General features: G+C 43.1%; 1 protein-coding gene and 1 long non-coding RNA gene across 4 annotated transcripts in view; both read right to left on the reverse strand.

The window, feature by feature from the left end:
• Nucleotides 1-20,184, reverse strand: part of STON2 (stonin 2) — a 75,768-nt gene that overhangs the window by 23,890 nt on the left and 31,694 nt on the right. The window lies entirely within an intron of this gene.
• On the reverse strand, nt 2,423-7,485 carry LOC121673767. Its single transcript, XR_006019297.1, has 3 exons — nt 7,396-7,485; nt 6,062-6,214; nt 2,423-5,102 (listed from the first exon to the last, which is right to left on the reverse strand). It is a non-coding gene; the product is annotated as an uncharacterized LOC121673767 (long non-coding RNA).

Genomic DNA, 20,184 nt, shown 5'->3' on the forward strand with positions numbered 1-20,184 from the left:
GCAAAAATACTGATGTAATGGGAAGGGTTAATGGCTGTTGTCACGTGTGTTTGATAAATAGGCTATCATAAGTCATGTGAAAGCTTGTGGGCTTTCTAGGAACCATACAGGATAAAGGGGACAAGCAAGGAAGCTCCTGTAGGGAATAAAATAATTGGAGACAGTAGAAGCTGTGGCCCTTGGCTGAGCAAAACTTAACTCGTGTGTCAAGGCAGCTCTTTGTGCATTGGCTGTTGCAAGCATGTGTATCTGGATGAGAACAAAGAGGAAGGTGGAGGAACTGGAGTAAACAGCTAAGGCTCAATGCTTAAATACCGGCCTGGCTGTGAACTGCAAGGAGCAATGCTGGGCTCTTGCTTCCTCGTGTTTGTTCCTCCCACAGGCTGAGAAACGGGGTAGTGCCCCCATTATTTACAGGCAGGGAGGATTCCACCAAAAAATATTGGAGGCAAGTGAAAAAGTCTTATCAAGACCTTGGAAAGCAAATACTTGCAGCAACAGATCCTGAAATATGCTTGTTACACTCAGATAGGCACCACTTTATTTGGTTATTGTTCTGTTATTATCTTCAAAATTCATACTGGGCTGTTGCTAAGGTGGTTGCAGGGTGGAGTCAGGGTGCTGCATTGCCGGTTTTCACCTCTTGAGGCCTTTAAAGATGTGTTTTGCATATATGTTGAGCAAGACAATTTAGAGACAGGACACAGTAAGAAGAAATATTCCCACTACTGGTAACCAAACTTCAGCCTCCTTTACAGTGACACTGATCTCAGTTTTTGCCCACTCACAAAAAAGTAATGCTGCAGGGGTTGTCTTGGAGAGTGTTAAGAAAAGCATGGCTGTACAGTCAGAGTTCGTGTCTGCCCTGCCAGTCTGACAAGCACAACTGTACCATCAACAACTTCAGCCAACATTGGAAATTACCGGAGTTGACCCAGCTCACCTGTTGTATACATATAACAAAAGGACTCCCAAAGAGGGTGGAACACAGAAAACTTGTCAGCTTGTTCATCCAAAGACATTTTAATTAATGGTCCTGCTATACAGCCCTTGCCCAAGTCTGAGAGTCTTGTTATCATTCCCTGGTGTTATCAGCATGTCATCTCCAACGTCAAGGCAGCTGTTGACCAGCCTGGGAGGCTGTTATGACAGAATGGCTCGTTTTACAATATATTGCTCTGATTGATGGGGCCATTCCCCCTTTTCCACACTTATCTGTTCCAGGCCTGAGACTCCCCTACTAGCACTACCAGCCCAGGCTCCCACCATAAAACCACAGCTGTTGTGCAGCTATTCACAATTGCAGGAAATCAACAGAACCAAATACTGGGTTGTTGCCTATCTTATGTCATTTGGAGTTTTGTTTTTCCTTTTTGTATGTGTGTGTGTAGCCACCACCATACGTGGGATTGTTCAGGGTCACTGCACAGAAGCAGCCAAACAGAAATGATCCAACAAGCAATTTCTTCCTTCCTCTCCTGGACCACGCTGGTGTGATTACAGTGAACAGAAAGGTGTGGGCCTCTGTTAAGCGTGAGAGTTTGAGCAAAAGAGACCTGCACATGAAGAATGGAAAGATGTAACTCATTATGTTATCACAGCACTGTGGTGAGAAGTGAAGAAGAAAGCTATACTTCTGTCCTCTGTGCTGATTGTAACTTCCCATCCTTCCATCTTTAACAGGCATCTTCAGTCCAAGCTACGATTCTGGCTGGGGGCAAAACACAAGAGTATACAAGGTCCAAATTTCTATATGCTAGTCCTGAATAACTTCTCAGATGCACTGATTTCTTTTCTCATTGTTAAGTTTTAGCAACCCTCATCATCACCTAGTCTTAGTTGTGTGTCCTATTTCATCCCCAAATGATGTTCACCATTCCTCTGATGGGAATGCAGAGTGGGGAGGAACAGGGAATCCTGAAAATTTCTGTCCTGAGGTACTAGAAGTAGAAATTAGGCAGGGTACAACGGCTGGACAGGGTGGAGCTCTGACAGTGTCAGGACAATCCCTCTACAAAATACACCACAGAAAGCTAAATGGAAAAACTTCTGCATTCTTGAAATGTGGAAGGGACCTAACAGATCTCTTCAGAGTACAGGACAAGATTAGGGAGGAAAAAAAAAAGGGGTGGACAGTGTGATAGGAAGCCTTACTGCCTCTATCACCAAACTACATAGCTGGTTTGGTGGTGGCGGAGAGACAAGAGCTGAGCACAGAATGTGACCAATGTGAAGGAAAACAACAGGGCCCCCACAGCTGCTGTGCCCTGTAAACAAAGCTCAGCTTTCTGAAGGGCCATGTGAGATTTTGCAGAAGAGTCCTGAAAGAACCGAGGTCTGCTCAAAGGAAACAACAGGGATTAGAGAAAGAGGAACATGGGATAATAAAATAAGGACTTTATTGAGCTTAAACAAAAGGCACTCAAATTGTAAAATATCTATTTTAATGTATTTCTACAAAAGATCAATGAACATTCAACAGATAAATGGGCAACACGTAACGAGTAATTAAAATACCCCAAAGCAGTATCTCACATAGTGGCACTGATTGGTGGAGGAAATTTGACAGGGGTTACCTAAGAAGAACAACATTGCTATGGACAAGAATTACTGCTCAGTTCACTTGTGAGCAGTCTATTCTAACATTTCAAGAACTAAGTCGATCATGTCCTAGGAAGAGATTTTTTTTCTTCATGAGATAATGCTGCGAAATTGTTTCAGTATGTTATGAAAATGGGGGTGGGAGAAATGTTTTTTGTCCACTGATCTATTTGGATATGGTGGATAAAATACTTATATAAAGTGTAAGAAATAGCTGTCAGATGAGAAAGTACCACCAGCGGACTTCCACTAGGTTACTAAGTCTAGAAGAAATATCTAAAGGCATTTAGGAATGTAATGTATTCTGGTCTTTTGCACTGCATCTCTCCAGTTTGCAGATTTGTACCGCTCATCTAGGCCACATCAAGGTCAAATGGTGGAAACAAAAAGGCCAGTCATGTGGACAAGGATATGCACCCTATGCTAAGGTTTGAATTTAACTTCTCACGTGGAATGGCATTTCTTGTAGCCTTTGTTCAGAAACACACATATGAGCACTTGAAGTCATGAAGAATTATTCTGCCTTCACATTGGCTTAATGAAAGCATGTTTCTGCTTGAGACAAGAAAAGAGAATGTACTGGGAGTGTGTTTATTTGAACCAGAATTTTAAGGCTCTAGAAATGCTGACAGCTTGCAAGATTAAATCCTGTATTTACTAACTCAGCAGTATCCTCCCCCCTAAATTTCTCCATCATCACCACACCACAACATAAGGGGGAAGCTCTAGAAAACAAGGTATCTATTGACACTTGGCAAATCTGCACTTGAGCTCTCTGAGCTGGATCTGAACAAAACTGTTTCTTGGGGTCAGCTCTGCTGATGATTTTGGATATGAAAATTGGTTCACGCATGAAGCAAATTGAAACTCAGATCTCTCATTACACGATCTGAACAGCTGTCAGATGGCAGCAGCCCGACTGTGCAGGGATAAAAACCATGCCACAGTCCTGTGGGTGAGCCGGTCTCCTTGCAAATAGTTTCAGGATGCATCAGGAAGCAATTATCAAATCCCAACAAAACCTAGTTATGACCCCTCTCCTCCTTCACGAACTATCCCTTAGGAGAAGCCAGAATTATTTTTCTCCTCTCTCCCCTACAGTTAAAACATAAATTAAGGGGATCTTTTTCCCCTTTAAACTTTTAGGCCTGTTCAGTCTCTTTGTGCCGAGCCTTTTGTCTTCGGGAAGAGGCTATTCCGCTGGAAGCCGATGGAAAGGCAACTGTCCGGCAGACAATGGAGCTGTCTGCAGAGCAGGCGCTCTGGAGCGGGGCCCGGGATGGCTGAGCCAGAGGCATTCCCAGCCCGTTGCCACAGCAGCGGGGTGAGCGGGCTGCCCTCCCCGCCGGGCTGCCCCTCCCCGGCCGCGGGCCGTGCGCGCAGAGCCCGGGGCTGGGTGGCGGTGCCGGGCCCGAGGGGTCCCCGGCAGCCGGGCAGGGCAGCGCCGGGGCCGAGCGGCGCTCCGTGCGGGCCGGCGGTCGCGACAGGCTCCTCCGCAGCACTGGCTTGCACGGACAAGCCTGGGCGCTAATTACGGAATTTGAACTAGATCGAAATAACATGCACCAAACACGTTAAAAGCATTGCGTGCCGGGAACTGGCATCCTTCGGGGTCCACCAGAAATAGTGGGGAAACCACGGGAGGTCCCTGGCTACAGTCATTTCACAGGAAACTCTGGCTGATCAAGGATGTTGAGTGGAAGGTTTGCAACTTTAACATAAAGCAAGGACTTATTCTATGTATTTTATCTCCTTCTCCAGCACAGCATTCAACGTAGGGAACCATTAGAAAGTCGTTCAATGGAAGTGGCAACACTTTCCCAACACAAAGAATAAATACACACATCATTGGTAGCATTATCCTCTGTAAACACAGGGTAGAGTTTAACAGGAGGGCAGCTACTGGAATCCTATATGCTTTCACCAACTTTTGGCTCTCAGCATTGAGTCTCTGTATATACATGTAGCTCTAGAGTATGGAGACTTTAATAACCCACACCTGAGTCTCACTGTCCAAACTGAAAAGTTCTGGTTGCTTTTGTGATAGGCAACACTTTTTTCTCAATGGTCTTTGATGGAAAAAGAAAAAAGATCAATTATTATCTTCTTATTTCTCTTCATACCTTCTTATTTCCCTTCTTATTCACTGTAATGCTTGGGTACAGAAATTGAGGAAACAACGTCAAGCAGACAAAGCAATTCCCTTTTAAGCCAAGAGCAGCTTTACTTTTGAGTTGGTTGGAAGAACAAGGATCCTGCCTGCAGCAGCTGTCCACTCCAACAATTTGTAAACTGTAAGTTTATATAAGTACACCAAAGTCTGAGTGTTCTTCATTGTCTTTTTGGCCTGCAAAGCAGGCTGAAAATTTCTTGAGAAGAGGAGCACTCATGAGAATATATTAACTTCAGGTCAGGACAGAGAGACTCCTGGATCAGCATTCCTGACAACATTTCAGCGATTCTCTGTTGGTCCCAGCTGGAACCTGTACATGCTGAGGCAGCTGCAAAACAGACAATAAGCTCAAGTGAACAGCTTCCAGCTTTGGTAGAGCTCTGGAGTTCAGCTTAAATTTAGGAAGGAGAAAGTTCAGGTTGATTCTTTTCATTCACATTACTTCATTCATTTCCAAACAACGGACCACCTGGAAAGGGGGTATCGCCCTGCCTACCCCTGGATGGCCAGATGCCAAGCAGATTTCACTGCTGAGTGAATATATTCCTCAGATGTCTGCACTTGCATGATGCACCAGATAAAAGATATGTAAAGCAGAACTCCTGTATCCTGCAAGCAGTGATTTTGCTGAAGTGGCAAAAGGGAACCTTTCTTGCTACATTGAGCCAGTAGGAGACACTTTTAGACGGAAATAATTTTGTACACCTCATTTACTGTTGACTGTAAAGGTGTTTTACCATAAGTGGTATGTTCAGTAGTATGTACTTAGGGATAATGAGGCATTTCACTCAGGTAAGGAGTGTCAGAGGGAAGTAGACAACATTATGGGATGGATGGCACCTTTGGAAGCAGTGATTCTGGAAAAGATTTGGATGATTATCACCTCTGATGTGATCTGGAGATTAAAGGAACCAATGTAATATTAGTATTTAGGAAGAGAAACATGAAGGAGAAGGGAAATAATTTCACTTGTGTATGTAGTATGGGTCTGATTCCTGGTGGAACCTGATGTTTTGTCCAGAATTCAGGAACACAGAAAAACTGAGGACTGTTCAGAAAAGATTCACAGCAATATGAAGGAATAAAAACTCTACCACACAGCAAAAGACAAAAGCTCAACCTATTTAATCGGCTCTGCGGGAGATTCAGGAACAACCAGTCTGTAAGCACCTACACAGAAAATTATAAAAGAAAAATTGCTGTGATCTAATAAATGATTTGTGGTAGTTGGAAGGCAACATGGAGAAACTGAGATTAAAAACCATGCAGAGGCAATTAACCACTGACCTGATTTATGAAAAACTCTGCTCAGTGAAGTCACAGGAGTACTTTAGGCAGGTGAGATTATTCTAGTTCTCACAGGAATAAGTCAGGGTTGTGCTATGGTTTGTGATATGCAGAAGCTCCAGCTATCACTTTAAAGCTTTTTGAACTTTTAATCTGCATGGGAAAAAATATAGCAATGGTTATTTAAGCACCTCCATCTCACTCCCCTGTTGTGTGATGAATTTCAAAACAGCTGAATGAATTTTAGTGCTGCTCCCTCACAGAAAAATATTAATAAAACTAAATTAGGTGTTGATGTCAATTTGAGCATCTTGGAACTGGCTGTAAAAAATGAAAAATTCAAGTTACAAAGAAAGCCAGACTGATACTCAGGTCAAATATAAACGTGTCTGCAAGGATGTCCTCACACAACCTGCTCTCAAAGTACTCAGACACACATGATCCTACACATATTGACATTGCAGTACTAAATGATGTTGAAAATAACAGAGGAAATAAATTTTTTTCCATCAGATTATCCTTTCTTATAGAGCACAACTTAGCTGAATTTTGCTTTTTTGCACTTCAAAACTCGGTTCCCAATGTACACTTTCGTGTAAATCCAGCTGCTTATTCCTGCATACACAAGGGCAACGCACTGCTTTGTGCTTTCAACAAATACCGAGGCACTCAAGTCCCCTAACAAAGCAGCCTTGACGAATCTGAATTGCTCACTCACCCACTGAAATTCTATACAGAGCAGCTCAGAGCTGTTAATCTCACAGCAAAACCTGCTTCCAAACCTTCCCTTTCTTGAACACCTCAGCGGGCACAGACACAGATTTCCATTATCCTTTCAGCAATATTTGGAGAAGATTAATATAGCTCTTTTCGTATGTTTCGTTTTATCTTCTACTACAGAAAAACAGCCAACTTTTCCTCCGTCTGATCAGAGGAGAAATAACCTCCCACGAAAGTTCACGAACCAAAGCACCCTCCTCCCCCACATCCTCCTCGGCTCTACAACACGGCGCGTTCGTACCAGTGCAGTGGGCGCTATGAATAAAGCACAGGAGGACATCAAATGCCGATTTAGTTGCAAACATACAACTTACAATTCCCTTTTTAATCACTTGTTCTGAGGGGACGAAACGTCTACTCTCTGCCTCATCCTACCAGTAGCGCTCACAGCATCAAACTCTGCCTGTAAATAAAACTTTCCCAAGTCAATGATATCGTGTTGGAGGTTCCCTTGGACTTCATGTGTTGGAGATGTTTCTCCCAATCTCCTCTCTCTGTAGTATCAGCCATCCCTCCGCCTGCCCAGGCGCGCACCTGCCCCGCTGCTGCAGTACCTTGCTTCTGAAAGAAGTTTATGCGCTCCTCCTCCTCCCACCGATGCAAAAAAAACCCTACCCCCAGGCGGCCGAGATGAACGGGTTCTGTCCTGGCTGCGCTCACCCGGGGGTCAGGTCCCTCCCATTCGGCGCTCGGCGGGGCTGGCTGGCCCCCGGTCGTGCCCGGCTGGCCCCCGGTCGTGCCCGTGGTCCCGCGGCTGCGGGCGCCGGGGGAGGAAGGCGCCCGCGCCCAGCCCGCCGGAGCTCAGCCCGGCTCCCGCGCCGGCCAGCCCGCCCCTCTCGGCTGGGCAGGGCGGGGAGGTGGGGAATGTGCAGGTTGTGGGCAGATCTGGCACACCCAGGCAAGCAGGAGGTGGGAGATGGACAGACAGGCAGGGAGCAGCCGGCGAAACGGGAGCGGAACTTCGCCGAACAAAACCCCCAAAGTTTTGGGTTTTCTTCCTCCGTAAAAAAAAGCTGCATTTTTTTCGGCGAAACTAAACCAAACTGCCAAACATTTCAGCTGATCACCTCGCAGAAATGCACCAAGCTGCTCCCCGTGTAGCAGCGGAACCACTGTGTCCCGTTAACTCTTCAGTCACCAACTGCTTTAGGATTGGGATTTCCTCTTGTCCTCTCAAGTGAACTGTTTTGGATTTACTCCAGGCTGGGTAAATATAGAGATAACTTTTAAATGCAAAGCACATACCACATTTTAAAGAACTCAGTCAGTCAGCCAGTCATTTCTAATCTCCTCGGAAACATTTTCCTATGTTTCTCATTCACAGACATGAGTCTCTCTCAAACCAAAGGACAGAAATTCGAGCGTGGTTTCTGATCACTGGAAGGATACGAGATTCCAGTGCAGTCTTACAGATGGAAAATGAAAGGAATAAAGCACCTGTTTTTAAACACCAAGCAAGACAAATTTATGACAGCAATAACAGGATATGTCTATTTCTGATAGCAGGAATTAGACTTAATGATCCAGGAAGTTCTTGCCGGTTCTTGCCATAAAAAGAGGGAGAAGGAGACCCAACTTACCTACCAAACAGCCAGCTTCACCAACACAGAGTGTGCCACTTGCCAAATACACCTCTAGGTATTTCCAAATGTCCTGCTTCAGCCTGTATTGTTTTCTTTCCTTGCCCTCACCTCTGCCCCTTACTAGAGGGATATGTTTGTGTTGATAGGCAAGGAGTCAGAATGGTGGTTAGTGGTTAAATGTCTTTCCTCAGAAAAAAACAAAACAACCAGTAAATTAGGAATGGCCACATGCTGTCCTTACTTGTGCCAGCCTCTCTGCCTAGGCCTTTGCAAATTTGAGCCTGTACTAGTCATCTGAAATTAGATAATTAATGGCAGAGCCGAACATTTGTTTTGTAATCGCCCCCCAGTCTGCCAACCGTGAAGCTGTCCTTTATGCAACACTGCCATGCCTCACTTCCCTCCCACACCTTGTTGTAACAACTGCATGTAGCAGACAGGGCGTTCTCTATCAGTGTAGGAAAAAGCTTCTTTCACAGAGGCTAAAAATTCCCAGGCTTATAGCAAGTTGAGGCTAAAGCAGAACGAGATGGAGAAAATAGCCCAAGGACAAACTGCTTGAACAAAAACTTTTAAAGGTGTGGGCTTAAACAAACATGCTGGCTGGAAAGGATGAAAACTGAGAGCTGCTCTTGTGACTTTCCAGGTGAACAGTGTTCCTTTTCTCATTTTATCCTTCCTCTTAGCCAAGGGAAAACTCTATGTAGATAATTTTGTTTGCTGTTCTGTCTGTTGCCTCAATCTTTTTGTGTGGCACAGTAATGTAAGATGAGCAGGGAGATGAAGTCATCTTTCCCTAGACTCTGTCTTTTGTTTCTTGTTCCCAATTAGGGTCCATAATTAATCTGGCCACGACGACAGAGCACTGCATGGGGTGCAGGGATGTCATAGACATACTGAAGCAAGCTTGTTTCTCAGGAAACAGCTTTTTCCTCACGAGGTGGTAGTCCCTTGACCTTTTGTCTAATACAAAAAAAATCTTTTAAAATGTGCACATTAATTAACTCAAATTATGGATAGAATCAGATTTGTGGGGAAAGAAATAAAATCTACTTTCCAAAAAATACATGCACTATAGAGCTGTTATTATCTCTAAGCTGAATGTCTCAAAAACTCTCAAAAGTCTTTGTGAAAAATGTAAAGGATAAACTCATTCCAAAATGCCTGTTAAGCTGGTAACTTGGCCTCTGCTTGGCTGTGGGAAACTTAAGTTCAGCTCTGTTCTTCTTTACACAAGAGCTCAACCAGAGTTTCATGTCTCTCGTCTTAGAGAAGGATCCTACCCACCCTGCTATTGCCAGTTTGGGTCCAGTCTGTCAAAACCCCACCTTGGACCTTGATGGAAGCTCAGTCAAAATCCAGTGTGGTCACAATACCTTTCCAACAACCCCTACAGAAAAACTAAAACCAGCTGATAAATATTGTGTGTCTAATTCACCACTTCCAAGACTGTCCCTTGGATGTTTGACACCTCTCTGGCAGATAGTGTTGTACATAGCTAACCAAAGGACCTTTTACTGCTGGGGTCTGTTTGGCAGCCTAATGGATCATTGCAGAGCAAATTGCTGAGGAGTCTCTAAATTCTGGGGACCTCTCTAAATGAGCAGGTCTAATTTTCATCACACCTCACATTCATATTTCTTTTATTCCTATTAATCCTTACAAAATATGAAAGCTGTATGAAAGTCTGTTTCAACTCTTTCCTGAGGCATTTGAAGCATAGATAACAGATAAGGACTTGCTCTTGAGCAGTATCTTGTCACTGCTGGCCTGTATTCATCCTGCAGACATTGAGAAAGACAGAAGGAACCAAGACCAGGCTGAACACAATCCTCGGTCAGCAGCCTTTGGCTTGTGTTCATCATTTATCTTGCAACCACTGAGTTCTGGTCAGTTGCTATTCCAGGATCCTTTTCTTGGGAGGAAAAGATGGCAAAATTAAAGCTCAGTAGTTCAGAATGGGTTTCTGGAGTATCATCCTGGCAGGACAAGATTGTTTAGGCCAGGATATAATCAAAGCAAAAATAACCACATAGAGAATGAAAGGCATCAAAATGCATAAGGAGAAAAGATTAACTGAAAGGCAGATACTCCTCAGCTATATAACACATGGCATAATCCAGGCACTAGTCAGAGCTAAATACAGCTTCTCATGACTGAAAATATGAAGAGCCAAACCCACTGATACCTGGGAAATCTATGAGACATGGTCTCCGACGAGTTTCTGCTTGTTACATATTTCCACATGCCTGAAGCAGCATTTTGCCAATAAGCTTTTAAGGTCTGTGAGAAAAAAACTGTGTAGAGAAGTTCACAGGTCACAGTCCACTGTCCCACTGGTCCAGTTCTCATGCTGAGAACTCTAAGATGCCTCCTTCACCCCTAAGGGTGTTCTAACCATGCCTGCCATTTAAATCCATTTGAAATGGATCCCTTCAGATGCATCCCCTATCAGAAGTGACCAAGCCCTTCTCTGACTTCGAGCTGGAGGCAGGAGCTCTGTGCCCCAAAGACAAGGCTGGTTCAGAAGTGTCTGAGAATGCTGTTTTCCTCACATCCTGGTTGGATTCCAGCTAACAGAAAACATTTCTCCTGCTGCTGCAAAGTAATCTGTGCTGTGGGCTGAGGAGACCAGGATCTGTGTGCATAGAGAGGGATGGATGGGGTGGGTAAGGAAGCCAGGGGGAATGCAGGGCACTGTTAAGACCTGTCTGACTGAAGAGACACTTTTTGGGTTGGTCTGATGTTCACCCATCCCTTCCAACAAAAATAAACAACTGAGATTTTTGTTTGTCCTGCAAGAATTTACAAATAAGAGTATATATACATGCACACCCACACATATATAGAAATATAGATAATTATATGCATAGACAGAGAGAGCACCCTGGTTCACCTGCTGACCGTTGGGTTGGTCACCTGCTGCATTCTTCCACTGCCTTGTGACTTTCAGGCACAAAAGAGAGAAAGGCTTCAGCCAGTGCCTGAGGCAAGAAATCTGAAATCCTGGCCATAATGAGTGGAAATCCTACCACTTCTCCAGTGCAGTAACACTGAAGAGAACAGAGACCTAATCTGAAGAAGCAGCAAAACCAGTGCCAAAGTAAATGCATGATCCTCAGGATTTATGAGGGGGAAATACAGCTTAAAACTCTGGCCTTTCATTCTTCTGGAGCAAAGCAAACTCTGACATGCTCAAGGAGTTATGTATTTGTGAAACAGCTCCTAAGCCTTTAATAACTATTACAAAAAGCTGTCTCCTTTATTTGTATCATTTATAATAACTTTATCTTCAAGTGGAAGGTGATTTTTAATGAAAGGCTCGTGTATTCTGCCATGTTACACAAAAGTCACATCTACTGTAACTTACTCCTGGTTGAAAAAAGAGGTGCTAAACATCTGGACCACAGTGTTTCAAAGCTGAGAAAAGCCTCAGTCACCTTAATGACAGACATATTGCATAAGTCAGTTTCTTTACACCAATTTAGAGGAAATTTTGTCCAGTTACTTCTCCTATTAGATTGCCAGCATGGACAGTACAGAATGACTATGCTAACTGGGTCTAACCAGCTTTATCCTCATCTGCCACTCATTTCCATGGGATTGGAGTTACATGGTTAAAATCCCATTCTACTGAATCACTTGAGGAATGCTCTGAGTGACTTACCTTAGGACCAGTAGTTACAGCAAGGGACAGCATGACTCTACCTTGGCCAAAGGGATGAGTTCCAGAGCTACTAATTGTGTTAGGAACGTGAGAAGCCAAACAAAGGCTTTTCACATCTGAGGCATCACGGTTGATTTGTCCAGGTCATGGTCTGAATGGCTGATGGAGACAAATGAATTCTCCAGCCCAGCAACATGCAGTTTAATGAAGACTTGTTCAGTCAGCCTTATTGGCAAGGAATTTTGCAGTGTCTAAGGAGGAGGGGTTGTTATGCTTTCAATAGGACACAAAGGGTGCTAATTTCTAATCTCTGCTCCATTCTTTAAAATTCATAGCCAAATTATAAAGTATGAGAAGCTAAGGGGAAAAAAACCCATGCAGTTGATAAAGGCAGCCTTTGTATTCAAATTTCTGTGGGAGAAAACACAGAGTAGAAAATTATGTTGGAGGATCTTCACTGTTCCCACCATTTTACCTCATCACAGGAATTAAAAATTACTTTGTCCTTATAGTCCTGTCATTCATCACAGACGACAGAGAGCACAAAACATGCCACAGCCATAGTTCATTGCCTTAGTGATTCTAGCAGTTATTTTTTAACAGCAGTTGTATTTTCACCATTTTTACCATTTGTTCACTGTTTTGTACAAGTGTTGACTTGAAAATTACTTTAAAGTAAACTGTACTGGCAGATGCAGCATACAACTTGGAGATCATTTCTGTATATTCACCATAGTGTTTTCCTCTTTCTAAACATCTCCCCTTTTGGTTGTACACAGTCAATGTGGAAACGGACTTTATTAAACACATTGCAAAGCCAGCTCCACTTATAATGAAAAAAATACAAAATATTGCATTTGCCAAACAGAACTGTGATATTTTGTGTTGAAGGCTTTTGAAACAAAAAACTAAAGGAATATATAGGGACTGTTAAGTTCTTAAACTTTTCAGGAAAGACAGTGAGGAATATTTACTTCCAGATGATTACTAAGCAAGTAGATTAAAAATGGCACAAGAACATATTTTACACTTTCATTTCAGGTAGGTGACAGGCTTGGTGTGACTCTAGCAAATTTGGCTGTATTATATGTCTTTCTAGACTATTGCATGGGACTCTAGGTGGTTATGATGTTAAGCATAGAGACCAGTTGCCTCCAAAACTTGTTTATCAACTTGAGTGGCATTTTCCCAATTTATGCTAATTTAAGTGAGGACTAGCATCATAATGTTGGAATATAGAAAATAAAGATTTTTTTTTTTTGAGGGGTGGAGGAATGATTTAATGAAGTTTGAAAAATGAAACTATCCACAACATTTTCATCCATAAAATAGAGTTTTAAAGATAATACACTTTTTTTTATGCAATGGTAGAAATCCAGGTATAAGAGTCAAACTCCTACCATACAAAATAGAAAATGTCTAGGGAAATACTGCAGCTTCAGATTCCTGTAAGGTGCAAAAAGTATCATCACTGATGAAATTTAAATGAGACTGCAGGGCGCTCCAGAAGAGCATTAGCTACTGCTAGAATTGGTACGTGTTTTCTCAAAGATTACCATTACTTCATTACTTTGCAACAGTGCTACTTCAATTATCCAGTCAACCAAGAGAAATTTAAGTTCTGAAGTAGATTATGAAGAAATTCTTCTGCATGCAGAAGGGCCTTCTGCTAAGTAAAGGGGAATGACAGTCCCTTTACCCATTTTCCCTTCCCTGCTAGAAGGGAATGCAGGATGCAGCAGGTCACCCACTAGAAACAAGGTGATGCCACTGGCATCAAAGCTTTTAATAATTTATTTTAAATTGGAAAGAAATAGAAGTAGAGCAGCACCCATAAGAGAAAATATGGGCAAGAAGTGAGAAAATCTAAGGTGAAGGAAGGGAAAAGGGACCATGTGGGTTAAAGAGCATTTCTTAGCATACTGGCAGTTGGGAGGCTCAAGAGCTACCTTGAAACTTTCCTGTAAAGCAGGAGACGGGCTGGAGCATGGGGATGGGATTAAAGCTGTTGACTAAGAAATAATTCAAATGCAGAAAAAGTATAGGCTAGCCATCCATCCTTTTATTTTCTTCCCCCTTACTTCTTTCCTGGAGAAAGATACCGGGAGGCACATGAGCTGGGTTTCAGGTCTAGCAGGAGAAGCCTCCTGGGTCCTGCTCCCATGCTGTTCGATTTGAGAATGATCCAGGAATTAACAGGTTAACATCAAGTGCCTTTGCTCACTGAAGAGTGACTCTTTTCCCTGGCATCTGATGAGGGATGTGTTGATTTCTACTGACCTGCTTTTCTTTTTATCCAGCAGACAAGGAGCTACTGGCTCTGGCAAAACCCTTCTCCTTTCACACCTGTTTGCTCCATTAGTTCAGGTTTGGGTTGTTCAGACATGTGAGACAAACTAGTTTTATTCTGTGGATGCAGCTGGACTGTCAATCTCAGCAGAGCACAGCTCACCCTTTTTCCCCCAGCAGTCCCCCAGCCTCTGCCAGACCTGTAGCAGCTTTGCAGAGGGACAGAGGACAGGGCTGAAGCCTCAGTCACCACTCTTTAACATCTGAGTCTCTAGGCAACTGAATCACCTGGTGAAAATAGATCACACTCAAAACACCTGCTCTGCATTTCCTTAACTCCCTTGCCCTCTCAATAGCCCCCCACTACCGAGAGCATCACTGTCATGGGAACCTTCATGTACCTTGCCTCTGACTGCTCTGAGATGCCATCTGGTGTTGATGCCTTATCTGCTGGAGAACTGACCTCTCTTAGCTAAGCTGCCTTGACCTTTATGGGAGATCAGTTCATCTGATGCTGTCCATCTCTGGACACATACATGACTAATCAGGAAATCAACTGCTCTTTGAGGTGTTTTAACTGTGCTGTGACACATAGGCTGGTCCCTGCAAGCCCGGGACACAGAACAGCCAAAGGAACTGAAGCTGTCCTGTAATTTCAAACCAAGCAGAGATCAAAAGCATACCTGCAGAGTTTGATCACATTGTGGGGAAGCTCTCATAACACTTGTTATATCTCAAGAATTTGCAGTGGCATTGATTTTAGCAGAGATGTATGGTCTTAGCAGAGCCCTGAGTACATACCCACGTTGTTAATCTGTGTCACTGTGTCTTCACTGCCTTTGCAGCCATGCTAAATCAAGGAAAACTGCTCATGCATGATACAATCTGTATTTATCTTAAGGCCAGATTTACCCTGAAGGCCTGGGGCCATCAGCAAGGGCTGGTCTGTGTGCTCAACAATAAGTACACAGCTCTGCTAAAACCCCTTCAGCTAAGCATGTTTTCACAGACAGCCTTTAAAGCAGTGCAGTTTGGTGGCTTTACCAAGAAGAGTATAATCTACTCACTGAGACGAAGATGCAGAATGAAGACTGTGCAGTCCAATTACAGCATTTGCCAAAGAGACACACCAACACTCAAAGAAGGGGAACAATGCACATGCAACTGCATCAACAGAGCGAAATGCCTTTGTGTCTCTCCCTCCTTGGTGATGAAGAACTCAGAAGATTTGCAGGGAATCCTGCAGGTCTCCCAGGATACACCATAGTTCACACTAATAATGTGTTGCTGGAGGCAACCAAGCCTGAACAAGCAAATCAGTCCGGGGGAGGAGGAGTGGTGGGTTCATGAAAGCAAAGCCTCCACGAAAGCCCCCCTTACTTCTTTTAAGTAAACTTTCCCACCCAGATCCTAGTTCTGGCTGGCTGGTGAAGGGCCTGCTGCAGACGAGGTGCAGTGAAGTGCCCTGGGCCAACCTCGTGTCCCACTTGTGGAGCCGACTGCCTGTGCTGGAGGCAGTGTTGTGCAGCCCGGAGGCACAGGAAGCGATGAAGCTGGAGCTGTGGCTGGCGTGACAAATGCATTAACACCCTCCAGTTTTCTGCTCTGCCGGGTGCACCATGTGCCTCTTTGTACACTCTGTGCTGGCATGTGCTCCCTTTCCATCCCAGCCCCTCTTGAAGACTCATGCCTACCACAAAGCATACAAATGCATGTGTAGTGGAGGCAGGACATAGCAAGCACAAACACACAGAAATCCTTATGCTTTCTGCACCAGATGAACATTTCTGTTGGGCTCCTCAGGAAGAGGTCCAAATTTTGGTGAAGAGAATCAAGAACATTCTTGGTACTTATGCAAGAACATGAATTTATTTCGCTTCATTCAAAACTGACACTCTTCTTACCACATATTTCTTTGTAAGAACGTGCATATCTCACCACCACACTCACCATTATGCAACCAAAATTTTTTCAGAAAAAGAGGATTAATTTTTAATTCTAGATTTACCTTTCTGCATATGGAAATTGGCCTAAAGCTTGGCAGCTGCCTGAGCTAGGTACATATTCTTTCTGTACAGAGTTGCACAGATTATTTTAACTACTGTCAGATGGCTGCACTTAATGCCAGTATGGCATATACCCCAGCTTGTTAAAAGACTCACAGATCCACCAGATCAGTCTGAACACAGAGTCACAGCTACCCTGCTCCCTCTGACCATGTCAGTGTTGTTGTGAAGAGTCATTTATTCCCTTCACGTTGCCAAAACCCAGAGTTTTAAAGATGCCTGTTCTGAGTGCCAGTATGCATGTTTGTGTCTACATATATAAAGGCAGCTAAAAGCAAGATGAAAAAGGTACCCAGTGGTACTAGACTGCCAGCTGTGGCAGATTCCTGGTTGCCCTGTGCCAGGGATAGAGATTGGTTGCTCTGCCTCCAGCAACTGATTCTTACCTGCTGCAGCCCTCTGGTCCTCGGCCCTGTCCTGCCAAGGGTGCGTGAGGTTCTCCCGCAAACAGCAGTTCCCACACCCTAAACAGCACCAGGACCAGAGAGCCTCCGCCTCCTGCTCTTCTCCTTGACTTCATAGTCTTGCTTCTTCCCTGCAGCAGAAACAGACCTTGGTCCCAGCTCCTCTCCTGCTCCCACCCTCCGCTATGAGGAGCCAAGCATGGGAGGCTGTGGAGACAGGTCCTGTGTTCTCGGGCGTGGTGAAGCAAAAGGCAGTAAGAAAGGGAAGAGCAGTGGAGGAAGAGTGAAAAGGGACTACTGACCACACCCACAGCTCCCTGGCACATCACGCCCCTCATCCCCATGGAGCCCTGCTTCCCACCATTGGATGCCCCTGCCCAGCTCCTCTCCACACATTCCTCATGTGACCAGAGCATTCAGGTTGTGGAAATATGGTTGTGCCACTGCACTAATATAAGTGCTGAAGATTTAGTTCTTCTCTTCACTGCCACAAATTAGTTATCATGCACGCAACTAATCAGAACATGAATTCAACAGAAAAGGACCTTGCCCTAATCTTTGATTTTTCAAAGCAGCTTTAGCTTCATCCCTGGTCCAACATGTAAGACACCAAAATGAGAAGTATTTTTGTTTGTTACAGATATTACTTATTTTACCAGTCTCACTGTTCTGCCCTACAACTAAAACTCTTATTTAAGATAAAAGGTAAATGAAGCCAACACAGGACCAGTTGACCTGGAAAGCTGTCTCAATGGGCCCTACCTTTCTCAGAAATAATCTTCAGTGGTAATGGTACATACTGGAGCAAAACCAAACCAATATATGCACGTATAAAGAACAAGGAAGTGGGGATATGGTGATAATTAAGCATTAACGCATGTAGACATTGTGCCAAAGCTAATGAGTATTTTGTCCTGGCTCTTTAATAAGAATAGTGATGCAGAGCAAAGTGATAAGGTCCCAGGAGCCAGGCTAGATAACCAAAAGGAGGGAGTGGAAATGTAAATTACCATTAATGAGGTAAGTAAACATATTGGAGAGGTTACTGTGCTCAGATGAGGAGGGCTGATAAGGTCCCTCCCTAAACTCTGAAAGAACTGACATCTGTAGTTACTGGCATCCCAAGGATTTGAAAGGAATCGATTCAGATGGGAATGGCACTGTACAAATGGAGAAGAGCATATACAGTAACCATATGTTTAAGGGGTAAAAATTGTTCTGGAAAGTACAAGGCTGAAGTCTGACTGTAGTGGTATGCAAGATTTTGGAAGGAAAAATTGAAAAGCATCAGATAATACAGAGGATGAAATCTAACTTTAGAAGAGGTAGTTTGTTCCAGCCAAACCTATGAGGTTTAATCAACAACAAATTTTCTAGATAAAAAATGTATTAGAAAAACCATTTAATGTGGTGCCACCTGGGAAGGAGTTAAAATGGAGACTGATACCAATATTAAGATGGCACTAAAAACCAAGCTAAAAGGAAGACAGCCATTGAGTTTTAAGTGAAATATTAGGTTAGAGGAGCTACAAGTAAAATTTCTTGATTAAGTTTACATGATTAACACTATGTTTATCTATATTTTTAAATAATGATCATGGCACAGAAATGAACAGTCTAATGTTATTTGCTGAATACAGACAATTAGGAGGATCTGGGTATATAAAAGAAAATCTGAATGTCATACTGAAAGGAGGGATTCATCTTGAGTGCTGGAGTATCAGAAATAAGAGGAAATGTAGGAAGCAACATAAATTTCACAATCAGACATTTAAGGACAATACATTTGTTATAAGGAAGGAACTAATTAATTACATATGAGAGAAAGTGATCTAGGATATAACAATCAATTTGAATATAGTGCAAGGGTACTTGCCTGATGCACTGGCACAAAAGGAAGTAAGATCCTGGGATGTATCAAGGCAACAGTTCTTGAAGATGGGAAAACTAGTATCTTGGTATCAGGCTGTGGTGAGACCTCAGTCTTGCACAGTTTTGATCACCACATACCCAAAATATTTATTCAAACAGCAATGTGAGCTGAGAAAAGCTTTCTAGGATGAGGAGGAGAATGGAGAACCAGAATACTAAAGAGCTTGTCTCATTCAGTTTAGCAAATGAACACAGAGAGAGAGATAATTACCCTGTATAAATATATTAAAGTGCTTACACTGGAGAGGGCAAAAAGCTATTTGAAAGACAATATTGGCACAGGAACAAACGGGTAGGAAATGGTCATGAATACATTTACATCAGGGTCCTGGGAAATAGATTCCATTCCTATGATCTTAAGTGAATCATGTTTAAAGCTCTCTGAAATGTCTACATGTGAAAATACAGCAGCTTCAATAAACTGTTGAAAGCCTGTAATGGGCTTGAGAACACGGAGCTACAGGACATATGCTGGCAGGATCTCTAATCTCCTTTTAGACACTAAATTAAATGGCTAGATTTGGAGAGGAGCACACTGAGCTGAAGCTGTTTGGAAATTGTGTTCAGCTGTAAAAGGAATAGCTGGGACATGAGAATCTTGAAAACAGTTTTAGGTGCAAAACCCAGATCTGGACTTCTTCACAAAAAGTACTGAGCACTCTTAATAGTTTTAAAAAATTGAGTCCTAAGTGATAAATTCAAATTAGTCTCCATGAAATATACTGCAGTACCACAAGGGTACTGACAAGTCAATTGGACTGGCATCCATGTGACAAAACCCAGAACTGCAATTCTCATTCTTGCTAACCAAGATCAGAATGAAGAAATAGCATGAAGCCTCCTCTTCCTCTCATGCAATATGCACAGTCATAATGCAAATACCAGTTTATATAGGCAGAGGATTTTGGTCTCATCTCTCAAACATAAGGACACTTAAGACCAAATTGCTTCTAATAACAGATGAACATGGTTATTAAGTAAGATTCATGTCATAATCTGTGCTCCAGTATTGTATGGTTTGATCAAGGCTAGATGAGGTAAAAACCAGAGATATTGAAGTAAAGACATAAATCAGCAATCTCCCTAGAGTACTGGCATCCAGCTTTGCTCATTTCTGCCTTGAATGGACAGAAAGTGTTACATTTTTTCCCTAACACTGGGGCTGAATAAAAGAAAAAAGGCATCAGTCCTGATAAAAATGGACATTTATCACACGTTTCTAAGTGAGCACAAGAAAATAAGTTGTCAGCATAGAAGCTGAAGGTTTTGCGTAAATGATTCTATCCACTATTCATGTTTTTGACAAATCTGCTTCCCATTTTATCCCACACTGTTCTTTGAGGAGATTACTCTATAACTGATCCCCTACAGGCATTCATCATCACTTTTCCAATTCCTGTGC

This window comes from Corvus kubaryi, unplaced genomic scaffold (genome assembly GCF_017639235.1).
Source record: "Corvus kubaryi isolate FWS band 111438036 unplaced genomic scaffold, C.kubaryi_AGA036_p1.0 66, whole genome shotgun sequence".
Taxonomy (NCBI): domain Eukaryota; kingdom Metazoa; phylum Chordata; class Aves; order Passeriformes; family Corvidae; genus Corvus; species Corvus kubaryi.